The sequence below is a fragment of the Marmota flaviventris genome, chromosome 18 (assembly GCF_047511675.1).
Source record: "Marmota flaviventris isolate mMarFla1 chromosome 18, mMarFla1.hap1, whole genome shotgun sequence".
NCBI lineage: Eukaryota > Metazoa > Chordata > Mammalia > Rodentia > Sciuridae > Marmota > Marmota flaviventris.
Genome location: NC_092515.1, coordinates 382,346 through 399,008, shown reverse-complemented (window position 1 = coordinate 399,008; position 16,663 = coordinate 382,346). Strand labels below are relative to the sequence as shown.

Here is a 16,663-nt window from a genome sequence, read left to right as displayed (position 1 = left end):
TTGCAACTCTGCAGTACAGAATCACAATGCCTAACTAGAAATACGTACCACCTCATAAGGGAAACAAAGAACTGAAGGTGGATGTTTCTTTCTCCTTTGGTGGAGGTTTCTGTCTCGTTTTTTCCCTCTAACAAACTCTGCTTGCTGCCATCTTGCTTGCTCAACTGCTGTGGTGAGAAGCTGGGGAGGGAGGAGGAATCTGGGCTGCTGAGCAGGAAAGTCTTAAAAACCAAAGTCTCACTAAAGGAATGATCCTAAGAACAAAGGGCTGGGCTCAGACTTTGGAAGAGAAACTCTTCTGGGCAAGCCTGCATAATAAACCTGAGTTCTTTCACTCTCTGCCACGTGGGGCTTTCCGGGTCTGTTTTCCACAACAATCTAACACAAAGCCAATGTCACAATGAAGCCTTGGATTAAACACTGTGCTGACTGTGAACACCACTCAGCTGGCTGAGCTTGCACTTGTGTCACTTTTTGCTAGAAATGTGAGAAGCCTGAATGTGGGCTTGTAATGGGCCTGAAGGTCTGCCTCCAGAACTCTCACTTGGGTGGCCTGGGTGCACTGTCCAGCATAGAAAAGTGACTAGACAACTGCAGCTGGACAACCTGGAATGCACAAGCACCAGGTTAACCACTACTACTTAGGGCAGAAGAGGTTAAACAAAAAGTCACTGACAATTTCACTTTTTTTTGGTGGTGGGGGGGGACACCAGGGATTGAACTTGGGCGCACTCGACCACTGAGCCACATCCCCAGCCCTATTTGTATATGATCTACAGACAGGATCTCACTGAATGGTTTAGGGCCTTCGCCATTGCTGAGGCTGGCTTTGAACTCACAATCTTCCTGTCTCCCAAGTAGCTGGGATTACAGACGAGCACCACCACGGCTGGCTCACTCGTTTCTTTTTAATTTTTAATGTATCCACTAGGAAATGTGAAGTTACACAGGCAACTTACACTGTACTATTAGACAAAGCTACCAGGAAGATGAGTTCTCTGGCAGCTTTCTCACACAAAGTGTAGTTATTGTCCATCTTCAGTACAAGTTAAAGTGAGCGTCATCTTAAGAGGTTTGTCCAGATTATAGCTCCATACTGCCTAATTCCAAAATAATTTCTTGCAACACAAGAATTTCAGCAAGACATTAGTGAAACCCCAAACCTACTATGTAAGTGAGTCTTCTGATGCAAAGAAAGAAGTTCCAGTTTAAATGCTTCCTACATTCTTTCCATTCATAGATTTTTTGTTTTATGGCAGGGGATTAAACTCTAGGCCAAGAGTTTAATAAGGGGCAAGCCCTCTGCTATTCGGCCACATTCCCAGCCCTGGGTTTTGATTTTTTTAGAAATAGTTTTTGAATAAGCATTAGCACATCACGTAATGCTAGGAAGAAATGCAGTGAAAAGTCCGTCTCCCCTGGCTTTCCTGTCCCTTCTCTCAATTCACTGTGATGCATTGGATGGAAATTTAGCAAAAGTTAAATCTTCCCTGATGGTTTTTACATATCTGCCATAGTTCCAAGGTCTCTCTCCAACAGTGGCAAAGAGTTCTCCTAGCTTCTTACAAAGAGACACTGTCTCAAGGGTTTCTGTTCCAAAGAGCAAATGAGCTACTTTATTTTCAAAGAGCCATTCCTCCGCATGACATTCCTGACAGTAAAAAGAACCTGCCACCAGCATCCACTGAGCCCCCACGGTGCCACCCAGTGTACCAGTTCTGCTCTAGAGATTGTTCCAGGTGGACCCACTGGTAAGAGGTCTCTTGAGCCTGTCTTCTCAGAAGCTTTGCCACACTGAATACACTCAGAGCTTATTGCCAGTATGAGTCCTCTAGTGCTGGATGGGCTAGCAAGGTTCCTGAAAGGTTTCTAACACTGGTTATAGCCAGAGGGCTTCTCACAGGTCTGAATCGTATGAATCCCCTGGGCCTGATGAGGCAGGTACTCTCAATGAATGTTTTCCCACACTCTCCCCACTAGTAGGGTTTCTCTCCACTCTGGATTCTGTGATGCGCCATGGGTGGACACTGCAGATGAAGGATTTCCTGCATTCCACATACTTCTATGGTTCTTCCCCAGTGAGAACCCCGTATAATAAGGTCTGAACCATCAATGAAGGCCTTCCTACATTCAGTCACACAGAGGGCTTCTCTCTTGTGTGAATTCTCAGGCGGACACACTGGAAAGGACTTGTCAATGCTCATTATATTTACAGTTTTTCTCCAGGATGAGATTTGTGATATAAAACAAGACTGGTGGCTGGAGGACTTCCCACACTGGACACTTTCATAGGGCTTGTCTCCCCCATGTGTATTCTCTGCCATGGGAGAAGGCAGAGCTATCACAGAAGGTTTTCCCACCTTCACAGCAGTTACAGGGCTTCTCTCCCTTGTGATTTCTTTGATGCAAATCGAGTTGTAGGTCTTGGAGATTTTCCACAGTCATAAGTATAAGGACTCTCCACTATGAGTCCTCTGCTGCCAAACGAGATCACTATCTGAAGGACTGTGTGCAGCCAATCTGAATGAATTCATATTCCTTCCCGTGATTGGAGAGGCTCTGTTGGTCACTTTTGAAGTGACCTCGATGTTGCCCTGGTCCTCAAAGTAGCAGAATGTGTCTTCAGACGTAGGCATATAGCCCCATGGATTGAGCTACGCTCACTTGTTCCTTTGTGATATTACCCCTTGCCCTATTTGGGATGGATAGACTTTGTGTGTCCCCTTCTCTTGCTCTGCCTTGTGTGGCCTTCCTAGATGTCAGTCAACCTGCTGACAGCAGACATCATGAAGCTAGACTCAACCCCCTCAAACCTGACCCCTTGCCTCATTTCAGTGGCTTCTCCTCAATAAAAGGGTTCAGTGCGTGCGCTCGCTCTCTCTTTCTGCAGACCCTTAAGGTCAGAGGAGCCATCACAGGACCCCCAAAGAAAAAGGTATCTCTGTCTCTTGTGTGATTATTTTGCATAGCCCAGTTCCCCTGGAGTGACCCTGAGTGTTTTAGTCATGAGGAACGCGGCAAAGGACCACCTGTTCATCATAGACAAGGTGTTCAATCCACAGTTATTCCTCTTCTGTTTACTAGGGCATGTTCCTGGTCAAACAGCATTTCCCATCCCTCCCTTTGTGTGACTGCTTTTCTCTGATGATCCATCCTGTCCACTGAGGTGTGCAGAATGGCTGAAGGAGGTACCACTTTCCTCACACTTCGAAGGTGCACCTCCTGCTAGATCTCACAAAGGAGGCCAGGGGGGTATATGGCTGACAGTGCTCTACAATCACCACCTGTCAAGCAAGTTATCACCAGAGTTCTGCTGACAGCTACATATGAAGCTGAGACACCTGACATTTGAGCCTCATTCACAGAAATCTTTTAAAGCTAGACACCTGCTTTCAAAAGACTCTCCAGGTCCTCTGATAACACACTCTTGGGGTTTCTAAAAAGCATTTCCACCTGGGCCTCTCAGTCCCAGATGAATAGCAATTGCCCCTGATGACTCTTCCATTTTCACAAAATTGGATGTTGCTTCCTAAATAAAACCCTGAGTTCACACTTCCATTTGACATTTGTCTCCCAGACTGGAAGGAGAGGGAGAAAATATCTGAATCCTTTCCAAAATAAAAAAATAAAAAAGCAAAGCAAAGCAAACCCCACCACTAACAAAAGTACCCCACCTAGAAACAGAAGAGTGGCATGTCAATATTAAAACTGGCCAGGCTAGTATCTACTAACATGACTGCTGACCCCACAACACAGAAATGCAACTTGTAGGCACACAGCCCAGAGAAACATGAGCATACATCTAGAGCTGACACTGCTCATGACAGCCTAAGACTGGACACAACCCAAGTGTCTACCAACTGGAGCTGACTTTATTTGTTGATTTGCAGGACAGAATAATATACATCAACAAAAATGAGTAACTACAAAAAACAATATAAGCAAATCCCTAAAGGGAGGGAGACCCAAGCGCTTAATACGACACTTTATGGAAAATCCTGAGTGTGCTTGGATTCGGGTGAGACCATGAGTGACACAAAAAGGGGCATGGTGTGTCCCCACACTTACATTTTTTATCATGTATATTACATTTCCATAGAACGTTTGAAAAAAAAATCTATACATATGCACACATATCTCACCAAAATAAGAAATTAGCCAGGCACACACAGACTTTTTTTTTTTTTTTTTCTTTTCAGAATGGACCTGTGGAGTGAGATGGCAATATGAAGGTAGATGAAGGACAGGGCCATTTGTAGAGAAAAATGACTTCTTTTCTCTTTTAAATGGAGGTATAAAATACAGTACTTTCTACTGAGTCTTTAAACGTGTCTCCCATAGTGTCCTGACCTGAGAACACCTGCACACCAGGGCAACCACAGACGTCATGACGGAAAGCACCCCACCTCCTGGCAGGGAATCACCCAGTCTCCATTTCATACTGACTCATTTGCTCTGGACTCCAGGTGAGCAGGAGCACACCATCTGCACACCATCCTGCTGTGTGGGGCTTGAGTCATTTAGCAGTAGTTCTCAGTATTGTCTGTGTTGCTGGATTGTACCAAACACTTAAGAGATTAACACTGATTCTTCTCAAACTCTTTCAAAAAATTAGGGAACACTTTCTAATTCATTCCAGAAAGCCAACACACATATCCCATGAAACTGGGAACCAAATCAAACTAACACATAAGGGGGTAGAAAAAAACCAATATCCCTTTATGAATATTAATGCAAAAAAAAAAAACCTTGACAAAATACTAGCAAACTGAACAGTGTATTAAAGGGATGATATACCACAACCAAATGGGACTCACTTCTGGAATGCAAGAATGGTTCACATATACAAATTAATCAACACATAATAGAATACAAAAAAAAAATATCATTCCAAATAGTGTAATAGTGTAGAATATGCACAGGATAAATCCAACAACTTTAAAAAAAAAAAAATTCAAACACACACAACAAAAGAGAAAAGAAAAGCAAAGAAATACCATTCAGTAAAATTGGCATAGAAGAAAACTACCTCAATATGTAAAAGGCCACAGAGGACACAACCACCAGAAAAAGACAAGCATGCCTGCCCTCATCACTTCTAGCCAAGCTGGGAACAGGTAAACACCTGTCATCAGCAACTTGGGAGGCTGAGGCAGGAGGATTACAAGGTTGAGGCCAGCCTGGGCACCTTAGTGAGACCCTGTCTCAAAACAAAATACAGAGCAACCTGGGTTCAATCCCCAGTACCACACACAAAATGGGGAGGAAAAAAAAAAAAAAAAACAGAAGAAAGTTCTGTCCAGAACAATGAAACAAGAAATAAAATGCATTCTTACTGAAAGAAAAGAAGCAAAATCCCAGTCAACCCCAGACTTAATGATGACTCAATTTATGATTCTTCAAGTTTTATGAAAGTGGAAAAGAGATACACATTCAGTGGAAACAACACTTTGAACTTTTACCTCTCCCCAGCCAGGAGTATTCTCATACTCTTGCAATGCTGGGCAGCAGCAGTGATCCACAGCTCCCACAAGAGTATGAGAGAAACAACCAATGCTCCACACTGTATTAAATATATTTTCAGCGTAGGATAGTTCAATGGGATGTAACTGCATCATAAATCAAAGGGCACCTGTACCTCTACCCACAGATGACGGTTTTATGAATAGAAAACACCAAGCTGGGCGCAGTGGCACACACCTGTAATCCCAGGAGCCGAGGAGGCTGAGGCAGAAGGATCCCAAGTTCAAAGTCAGACTCAGCAACTTAGTGAAGCCCAAAGCAACCAAGCAAGACTCTGTCTCTATTTTATGTAATATATATAAAAAAGGCTGGGATATGGCTCAGTGGTTCCAGTGCCCCTGGGTTCAATCCCTGTTACAAAAAAGAAAAAGAAAACACTAAGGATCATCCACACAGAACCTGTTAGAACCAATGAGCAAACTTGGACGTGCTGAAGAATTCAAAACCAACACAGAAAAATCAGTTTCATTTCTATACACTAACAATGAACAATCCAGAAAAGAAATTAAAGAACAACTGCACCTACAGTAGTAGCACTGTAACCAAGGAGGTAGGACTTATGTACTGAAAACTATAAAAAGGCACTGACGGAAATTGAAGAAAATACAAATAATGTAAAGACATCCCTTTTGTGAACTGGAAGACAATACTATTGTCAATACTGCCCAAAGTAATCTGCAGATTCCAGGTAATTCCTATTGAAACAATATGTTTTGCAGAAATAGTAGAGTCCAACTTAAAATTCATATGCAATGCCAAGGGACACCAAACAGCCAAAACAATCCTGAAAAATGCGAAAACAGAAGAGCAGCAACAGAAGCACAGCTGAGGTTTCACACTTCCTGATTGCAAAAACTTAAAAGTGCCAGTAATCAAAACAGCACGGTACTGGCAAAAAGGCACACGGACAAACAGAACAGAGAGAGCATGCAAAGAAGCCAAGGCAGGCATGGTTACATGAAAATGACTTTGCTGGTTTGTTTGGGTAGCAGGCATTGAATCCAGGGGCAAGAACTCTACTGCTGAGCTACATCACCAGCCCTTTTGGAGACAAGGTCTGGCTAAGTTACCCAGGCTGGCCTGAATCCGATCCTCCCTCCTCAGCATCCCGAGTAGCTGGGAATCCACAGTGGCAGGCAGTTAAATGACTTTGGACAAAGGTCTAACACCATACTACAGGAAAGTGCAGCCTTTCGACAAGTGGTGCGAGGAAAACTGGATATCCACATGCAAAGGAATGAAGTTAACCCTTTCTTTCCACTATATACAAAATCCACTCAAAATGGATCATCGTTTTATGCAAAGCTATAAAAATTGTAGAAAAAAAATTGGAAAAATCCTTTGATATGCAGGACTTAAGACTTGATACCAAAAAAGAAGTATCCATAAAAGAAAAAATGAGGGCTGGGGATGTGGCTCAAGTGGTAGCACGCCCGCCTGGCATGCGCAAGGTGCTGGGTTTGATCCTCAGCACCACATACAAATAAAGATGTTATGTCCACCGAAAACTAAAAAATAAATATTAAAAAATTCTCTCTCTCTCAAAAAAAAAAAAAAGAAAAAGAAAAAATGAGGGCTGGGGACATAGCTGAGTTGATAGAGCACTTGCCTCACATGCACAAGACCCTGGCTTCATCCCCAGCACCACACACACACAAAAAAAAGACAACCCAGACCTCATCAAAAGTAAAACTTTAAGCTGAATACAGCAGTGCTGGATATCCACATGCAAGGGAATGAAGTTGACCCTTTCTTTCCACTATATACAAAATCCACTCAAAATGGATCACAGTTTTCTGCAAAACTATAAAAATTATAGAAAAAAATTGGAAAAATCCTTTGATATGCACACCTATAATCCAAGCAGCTCAGGAGACTGAAGCACAAGTTCCAAGACAGCCTTGGCAACTAAATGAGGCTCTAAGCAACTTAGGGAGACCCTATCTCAAAATAAAAAATAAATAAATTGAAAAAGGGCTTGGGATGTGCCTCACTGGTTAAGTGCCCTGAGTTCAATCCCTGGTACCAAAAAAAAAGAAAGAAAAGAAAACTTTGGCCAGATGCAGTGGCGCATGCCCGTAATCCCAGCAACTTAGGAGGCTGAGGCAGGAGGATTACAATTTCTATGCCAGCACAGGAAATTTAGTAAGACTGTCTCAAATTTTTAAAAAAAGATCAGGGAGTGTAGCTCAGTGATATACTGCTTACCTAGCACATAACAGTTCTTGGATTCAGTCCCCCATACCACAGGGAGAAAAAAAAAAAATCTTTTGGAGCAAGGACCCAGAGAATGTAAAACAAATTACAGACTGGGAGAAAATATTTGCAAATCACATACCTGACAAAGTACATATGTGGCATGTAAACAACATCAAAACTTGGGGCTGGGGTTGTGGCTCAGCGGTACAGCGCTCGCCTAGCAGGTTCAAGGCACTGGGTTTGAGCCTCAGCACCACATAAAAACAAATAAATAAAGAACTAAAAAAAAATTCAGTCCTTTAAAAAAAAAAAAAGAGCATCAAAACTCAAAATTAGACCTCTCAATCTGCTAGTTCTGAATGTAGTAAGGACTGATAGCTATACCTATGCTAAAGAGATTCAGACTTTACCTTTCTCTTCATCATTTCCTAAAGAACAGAATATAACAACTACTTATCTAGCACTCATACTCTTAGGTGTTGTAAGGAATCTAGAGAGAATTACAGTAAATGAGAGTATGGGTATAGGTGATGAGCAACACTACACCTTTTCATGGAAGGACACGTCATCATTCATGGGCACTGAAGGTTGTGGGTTTGTAGGTGGTTCTGGAACCAATCTCCCATGGATGACTACAGCTAAAACACAAAGAGCCAGTTAGAAAATGAGCAAAAGACATGCCAATCATTTCATCACCGAGACCATGCATGGTAAACAGGCACGTAAAGAGATGTTCATGATTGTTACTCATTGGGAAACACTGATTAAAAGCACCACAACACACCCTATCAAATAGCTAAATTAAAATACAGTATCACACCGAATGCCAGTGAGGATTCCAGGAGATGGGAACACAAAATGGTACAGCCACTCTGGAAATAATTTGACAATGTCTGTTCTTTTTCCTTTTTCCCCTTGGAACTGTGATTGAACTCAGGGGCATTCTACCACTGAGCTACATGCTTAGTCTTTTTTTATTTTTTGTTTTTTTCTTTTAAACAAGGTCTCACTAAGTTGCTAATGATCTCACTAAGTTGCTGAGGCTGATCTCAAACTTGCAATCATTCTCCCCCAGACTCCTGCGTCACTGGGATTAAGGTGTGCACCATCACACCCAACTTTGGCAGTTTCTTATACAACAAAAAAACCAACATAGCCAGGCACAGTAGCGCACTCCTGTAATCCCAGTGATTTAGAATGCTGAGACAGGAGGTCTGTGAGTTCAAGGCCAGTCCTAGCAATTTATTAAGACCCTGATTCAAAATTTTCAATAAAATAAAATAAAAAGGGTTGAGGATATAAATCAGTGGTAGAGTGCCCCTGAGTTCAATCCCTATTACCACAAAATAATGAAATAAAAGTCAACTTACTATATGACACAGTAACCACACTCCTAGGCAAATACCCTAGGGAAGAGAAGGCTTATGAAGGGTCACACAAAAACCCATATACTAATGTTACAGGTGCTTTATTCACAGCAGTCAAAAACTGAAAAGTACCATGTGCCTGGTCTGGATATATCCTTTCCAAAATTCATGTGCTGGAAACACTCCCCAGTGCAGTGTTAGGAGATGAGACCTTGGGGAAGTGTTGAGGGCTCTCATAAATGGTTCAACACCACTATGAAAAGGACTTGCAGGGATGGGTTTGCTCTCTTGCTCTTCTGCCACTTGAGGACACAGAATTTGTCCTCCCTTGCCCTTTCACTTTCACCATGTGAGAACACATGATAAAATGCCAGTTTCTTGTTCAACCTTGGGAACTTTGAGTGGTAAATTTCTCTTCCTTACAAATCACCCAGTCTCAGATATCCTGTTTTAGCAGCACAAAACAGACGAAAACACCATGGATTACTATTCATCAGTAAAAAAAAAAAAGGAACTATTGATACACAAAACTTGGATTGGCTTGAAGGAAACTGTGTGTGGGGAGCCACTCTGAATGATTCGCACCTTCCATCCTGGAGCGGAGAGGCTTTGACTGGTCACTACATCTTGTAGTGACCTGGACATTCCAGGAAGTTTGACGGCATGTCTTCAGATGTAGGCATGCTGCCCCATGGATTGAGCTACACTCATCTACACCCATTCCTTTGTAATACTAACACTTTGCCCTGTTTGGGATAGAATGTTCCATGGAAATGTCCTTTGTGTGTCCCTTTCTCTTACTGTGCCTTTCCTAGATGTCAGTCAATCTGCTGACAGCAGACACCATGAAGCTAGACTCAACCCCCTGAAACCTGACCCCTTGCCTCATTTGAATGGCTTCTCCTCAATAAAAGGGTTCAGCGCACGCACTCTTTCTGTGGACCCTTAAGGTTAGAGGAGCCGTCACAGGACCCAAATAAAAAGGTATCTCTGTCTCTTGTGTGGTTATTTCATGCAGCCCAGTTCACCTGGAATGACCCTGAGTGTTTTAGTAGCGAGGAACGCGGAAACTGTGGTCAATGCAAGAGCCCAAATCCAAAACAACACAAGCTTCATGACTCCATTTATATAACATTTGTTAAATAACACAATTACAGACATGGAGATCAGATCAGTGGTTGCCAGAAGCACAGGATGAGAATAGGGCATCTTGTAATGAGGTACAGTCAGGATCTCAATTTTCTTGGTAATTTACTGAAACCTGAATAAGCTAAGTTGTACAAAAAATGTTAATTTCCTGGTTTTGATACTGTCCTGCAATGATGCAAATGTTCACAATGCGAAGGCTAGGTGAAAGGTACAGAGAATCTTCTGGTACATGTGTTTGTACCTTCTCGGGAATCTATTAATTATGTCAAAATAAACAAAAACAACACAATGATGCAAAAGTCTTGAAAAGACTTGGTTCAAATATAGTATATTAGGGACAACTGAGAAATCTGAAAAGAGATGAGTTATCAGCTAACAATTAATACTCCAGGCAGTGGTTCACACCTGTAATACCAGTGGCTTTGGAGGCTGAGGCTAGAGGATCATGAATTCAAAGCCAGCCTCAGTAAAAGCACTGTGCTAAGCAACTCAGACCCTGTCTCTAAATAAAGTACAAAACAGGGCTGGGGATGTGGCTCAGTGGTCGAGTGCCCCTGAGTTCAATCCCCCGTATACACACACAAAATAAAATTAATCCTCATTTCTTAGATGTGATAACATTATTGTGGTTTTTGCAGAAAAAAGTCCTTATCCTTAGAACATATGTCCTGAAATACTGTACTTATTTTCAAATAGTTATACACAAACACTAACAAAATATACACTTAATATAAATACAACATGCAAATAGACATTCATATAAAATATAAAAATACATGCCTACACAAATACACATGTATGTACTCTTATATACATGCAATACATACTTATGCATGTACACACAAAAAACAAAGCATACACAGAAACATATATACGTATGTACACACAAATATGTAGATAAAGACACATATGCTGCACTTAAGGCACATATTATGAACACATATTAACTGTGTTACCTATTACATGTATTCATTGCTATATCTAAATGGTGGGTGATGGGTGTTCATTACCCTTTCTCAAACTTTTCTGTTACAATATTTCAGAAACTTGTCAAAATAGAAACCAGGTAGGGAACATGTAAATGCTCCCTGGAGTCATTACATCAAGGATCAGCATTCATAACAACCTAGTGGAAACAGTTTAACAACAGCTTCCTCAATAGGTGCCCAGGAGATGGCTGCAAGTATTCTAGGGGGAAGCTCAGGTCTGGCCAGAAGCTGCAGGAAAACCAAGGAGTTCTCAGCTCAGAAATGCTAGCCCCTCAAGTTCTTTGTACAATAGGTTTTAATGCAGCAGAGAACAGAAAGGCTAAGAAGGTGTGCCTCTAAGAAGTAGGACTGGTGAGGGCAGAGTTGATCAACCGCTCACAGATTTCCCTGATCACCTCTGGAATCTCCTAGACTTGGGTTCAATCCCCAGTCACAAACCAAAACCCTCACACTTATTAAGTACTGTTTCGTCAGACCTTACCTCCAATTATATACATATATGCAGGCCACCATGTAAATGTGCTTCCTTTACCGCCTAGATTAAACAAGATTGAAAACCACGCCTGGAAATCCCTTACCTGTTCTACAAGGACAGTGTTCTAGATGTCACCTAAATCATTGCTGGAAGTGCGGAAAAACTGAAAACTTCCAACATGGTCATCAGTAGGGAGGGCAACAAAGAAGCACGTGATCTTTGCCAGGTGGACCGCCACACAGTGGTGAAACCTGTACTGCTGAAAGCTTCGACTAGTACTGCAGAGTTGGTGAGAGAAGCAGCCCACAAAGGTTCAGATCACACCGAGCACACCAGCTCCAAACACCTACACAAGCCATACTCCACAGTGCTTGAAGTGGCAGATGTTGTAAAGGCAAAGATCCTCACAAAGGCCTGAGTACGCTAGGTACATGTTGCTGGCAGCATCACACACCTCCTGTGATCTCATTACCTAGAAAAGGGTTGGTTCCCTGTGGTCACAGAGCTGGCTCTTTATCATTCACTCAGCCAAAGTTTACTCAACGCTTACTGTGTGCCAAGCACTGTTCTCAGCACTGATGTTACCACAGTGGATCTGACAGGTGCACTCTAGTGGAGGAGCCAAGTAGGGAACAAATGAAGAATCTGTTAGTATCACTATGCAAACTCAGGATGCACCCAGACCTGGATCAATCTTTTGAGTTAGGGACGGTATCCCTGGCTCCCAATCTCTACCAACAGCCCACAACTCTGAAACCAAGCAAAGTCAGGAATGCACTGCACAAGAAGGTAGAAAGGACTAAGGCAAGTTCTGCATGAGTATGAACTGTCATCAGGCAGCAAACAGTTCTTAGGCCAGCGGCTCCAGTCCTGGAGCTTATGAGCATTCTGGCTGTTACTGAATGGAAGAAGCCTTGAGGAGTTTGAAGGAGAGGAGGGATGTGATTTAACAGGCTCCCACTGGCTCCTAGAGAACAGATCATGTGAAAGACAAAGGCCGAAGGAAAGAAGCAGACAGGAGGTTCCCATAGCAGGAAGAAAGGATGGGCTAAAGTGGCTGAATTCTGAAAATTTCTTATAGGTAGAGGAACAGGATTTCAAAAGATGATGTGGGATGATGAAGATAGCAAGCAGAAGGAATCACCCTTTACACAGACTACCAGGACCAGACGTCCTCAGGGACCTGAGCTACAACCTCAAAGCCTGAGATGCCTGACCCCAGGAGTCGGCTTCCCGGCATGAGAGAAGGGAAAAGAGTTAGTTCCCAGCAGCGAAGGGTGAACGCCCGGCTGGGAGACTTCACAGTGGGCAGGAAGAGGACGGAGGCATTCGCACACACTGCCAACCGCGCAGAGGGGGAAGGCAGGGCAAGTGGGGGGAGCGCAGGGGAGAGGAGGCAGGTACGGGCTGTTGGGGAGGGCGACCGACGAAGGGAAAGCTCCTGGGGAGTGCACACGGGAAACGGGACAGGTTGCTCGAGCCCGAGCCCTGGGAGCAGGGAGACACGCGGGGCTGGGGAGGCGCGCGCCCGGCCGGGGAGGGATCTGCGCCAAACGGTCCACCCCAAAGGAGGGAGGAGGAGGGTCTACCCACGGAAGCCGGCCGGAGGCCCCGTCCCCGCACAGCCCGGCCCCCCGGCCGCGCCCCCAGCCCCGACCCGCCTCTAGAGGGTCGCTGCGCCCTCAGGGACAGGCGCGCCACCGCGCGGCCACCGTCCGGCTCCGCCGCTCCCGACCTCGGAGCGCCCCCATACCCAATCTAGGGCTTCGCTCCGCGGTCCCGGGGGTGGAAGAACCCAGTCCTGAAAGGCCGAGAAGGGGCCGCGAGACCGCGAGAAGGCGGACTCACCTCCAGCCCCCAACGCCCACGTCGGCGCGCTCCGCACAGTGCGCATGCGCAGGCGCCCAAGCCCCACCCCACTCCCGAACCCACCCCGGAGGTTTCCCGGAAGCGACGCACGCCGGGGGCGGGGGGCCGCCGGAAGTCGGGCGCCAGGCCTAGTTCGCCACGGGCGCTGGGAAGCCACGCAGCGTTTTCTGGGCGGTGACGAGCGTCGCGGCTTTCACCCTCACCCCTGCTGCGTTTCCATGCACCAAAGGGTGCCGGAATGTACGCGGGCTTGGCTCGGACCACGGACGGCACCTGTCGGGCCCGGGTTGAGCGGCACGCCCCCTGCCGCCAGGAGGCCCCGGTGCGCGCCCGCCTCCCTACCTGCTGAGCAGATTGAGGACCCAGGCCCACCCCCGCCGTGGCCGCGTCCCTATCCACGCTGCTGTTTTGTGTTTACCTTTTTTTTTTTTTTCCCTCCACCTTCTGCATCTGACCCCAAAGTTATCTGCTTTTTGAGGCATTATGATTAGTCGTGGCCCATCCTCTGCCGGGTGCCCGACATTGGGGCCCTCACACTCCCAGTTGGCCAGGCTGCAATCTGTGGCGGTCCATAAAAATTATGAAATTCGTTAAATACAGTAAAGTAGACTTTGGGCTGGGGATGTGGCTCAAGCGGTAGTGCGCTCGCCTGGCATGCCTGGGGAGAGCGCAGGGGAGAGGAGGCAGGTACGGCGGCCCGGGTTCCATCCTCAGCACCACATACAAAGAAAGATGTTGTGTCCGCCGAAAACTAAAAAATAAATATTAAAAAAATTATCTCTCTCCTCTATCTTTAAGTAAATAAAGTAGACTTTATTCATCGAGGGCTACTATAGGAGGGCTTTGTGGAAAGACTTTATAGCGTGGACTCAACCCCAACTCCAACAAAGTCAAGTAAAGATTTAAAGAATGAGATGGGGATCAGTAAAATAAAAATTACTAAAAGGATACATGATAGATAGAAGGCGACCCTTGCTCCACCAACTCCACAGGACTCTGGATGAAGGTAGGCCAAAGTTACAGGGATTCAAAGATGAAGGATGAAAAATTCAAATATCAAAGAAGGACTCCGGCTCAAAGTAGATCCTACAAGATCAGAAGGGAAGGCCAAGGTTAGACCTTACAGAGCAGAAAGCCCAGAACTGGACAGAACACAGGTGAAGCAGAGTCTATCGGTGTATTTTTCTAAATATGAGTGATGCTATAATACATATGCACACCTCTAGAGAACACAATTCAGCCAGGTCCCTTCTTCCTACATGGTTGCCCACCCACAGGCAGAGTCCCTGGGAAACAGCACCACTATTTCATAATCCTAGAGGAGTTAGGTAAGGTGCTCACAGGCCTCCACCCCCATGTAGATCACTACCTTCAAATGTGTGGGTCCTGTTTCTCCAAATGCCTTCCCAGGGCTGTTCTCTTCCTTTCTGCCCACTCCCTTGCCTCTACCACCTACCTATTCTCCCCTTACTCACCCCAGTCAGGGGTGTCATGAACTCTTTGCTATCTGCTCAGCTATACTTTTCCTCCAGGGATTCTTGTCTAGAGAGGCACTGTGGCAAGACTTCAAATAAAGAAAATGCATGGAAGTATTCTTTTGAACTCTCTCTCAGGACTGAGATTTTGAACTCTCTTCTAGCTGCCAAGGCTGGTGACCCACCCTCCTCTGTGACATAACCAACAGGGGCTGAGTCCAGGTCAGGCACTCATTTCCATCTTTCAAAAAGAAAGGTCACAGCTAAGATGCCAGACATGAGAGAAGATACTCCAGGGGAGAGATTGCTACCTGAAGCTCTTCCCCATCTGACCCCCAAGCATGGAGACCTTGGAATCATGCATCATGGAGACACCAGGTCACAAAATCATAGGATGGGACACTGCAACACCAGGGACCTTGCTCACCTCAGTCTCGGGGTTGTCATGAACTCTTTGCTATCTGCTCAGCTATACTTTTCCTCCAGGGATTCTTGTCTAGAGAGGCACTGTGGCAAGACTTCAAATAAAGAAAATGCATGGAGGTATTCTTTTGAACTCCTGAAACTACAGCTAAAAGCCAGCCCAAAGTTTTGCCCACCCTCTGAATCAAAAAGAGGGCCATTTGGCAAGGAAACCTGGGGATGGGATGCTTGAAAATGAGACTGGGGTGCCAGGTGAGATAAGTTTACACAGGAGCCAGGGAGCACCTAAAATACTGCTGCCTTCTTCCACCTCTCCTTCCCTTCCTCCTTTCTGGCTTGCATATCTACAAAGCAAGCAGGCATTTGAGGCATCTAAGGGGTGCACTTGGAGAGGCATGGACTTGATGGGGTGAGCATAATGGTGCTTCAGGGCCTAACTGTAGACTCTCATGGAGGAATGCTTATCTTGCTCATTGTGCAGCAGGCAAGTCCTAACATAGAATGCTATGTTTTGGGACAAAGTGCTGTCAGAACCTGGCAAGCAGTTTCCTTGCTCCTTTGACAAGGTGTGATTCCCCTGTTGGTTCAGGGTCCGGCTTTGTGGCAGTTTCTGATCTCTTGATGTCCTGAATTCTGTAAGATGATATGTATGTATCACCTCTGGACTACCATGACTGTTATATGTAAATTGGCACATACCCATTATAAAAGCTACTGTTGCTGTGCAATAAATCAGACACTGTTCTCTAAAACTGTCTCTGGAGGGGTTTCTCTGCACCCTCAAGCTCCGCACGGTCAGTGTTGGAGGGTCAAGCCCCCCAGCATCATGGGACACTTCTTCCGTCAGTCACCATTGCCTGGGGAGAGTTTACATGCCACACGTTAGAAAGCATGGGCCCACCACAACGCATGTGCAAGGACATTCCATCTTGAGATGGCAGCTCAGATTTTAACTGCAACAGACTTAAGGGTCAGGATTTCTTATGCACTCGTTGACCATCATATAGAAAGACCATCTTGGTAGGAACAAAGGGACACCTATACATATTAACCAGCCAATCTTCATGAAGCTACAGGACAGGCAGCACTGAAGGCAGGTGGGGACTAGGCCACCCTCATACCAAACTTTGGGGCTATCTGATGGTTCTTCCCCTTAGGGAAGGGTACCTATGGAGATGTCTGAAATGCCTGACC

The 16,663-nt window shown here is 45.1% G+C and overlaps 1 protein-coding gene across 2 annotated transcripts in view; it reads right to left on the bottom strand.

The window, feature by feature from the left end:
• Zscan18 (zinc finger and SCAN domain containing 18) overlaps positions 1–13,571 on the bottom strand; it is a 34,436-nt gene extending 20,865 nt beyond the window's left edge. The window contains exon 1 of one of the 2 annotated variants that reach the window (XM_027921137.2): positions 13,551–13,571. The gene's annotated coding sequence lies outside the window, so the exon portion shown is untranslated. Of the gene's footprint in view, positions 1–5,700; positions 5,849–13,550 lie in introns of those variants that run through there. The other variant, XM_027921138.3, reaches the window with a different exon arrangement.
• Between the last annotated feature and the right edge of the window lie 3,092 nt (positions 13,572–16,663).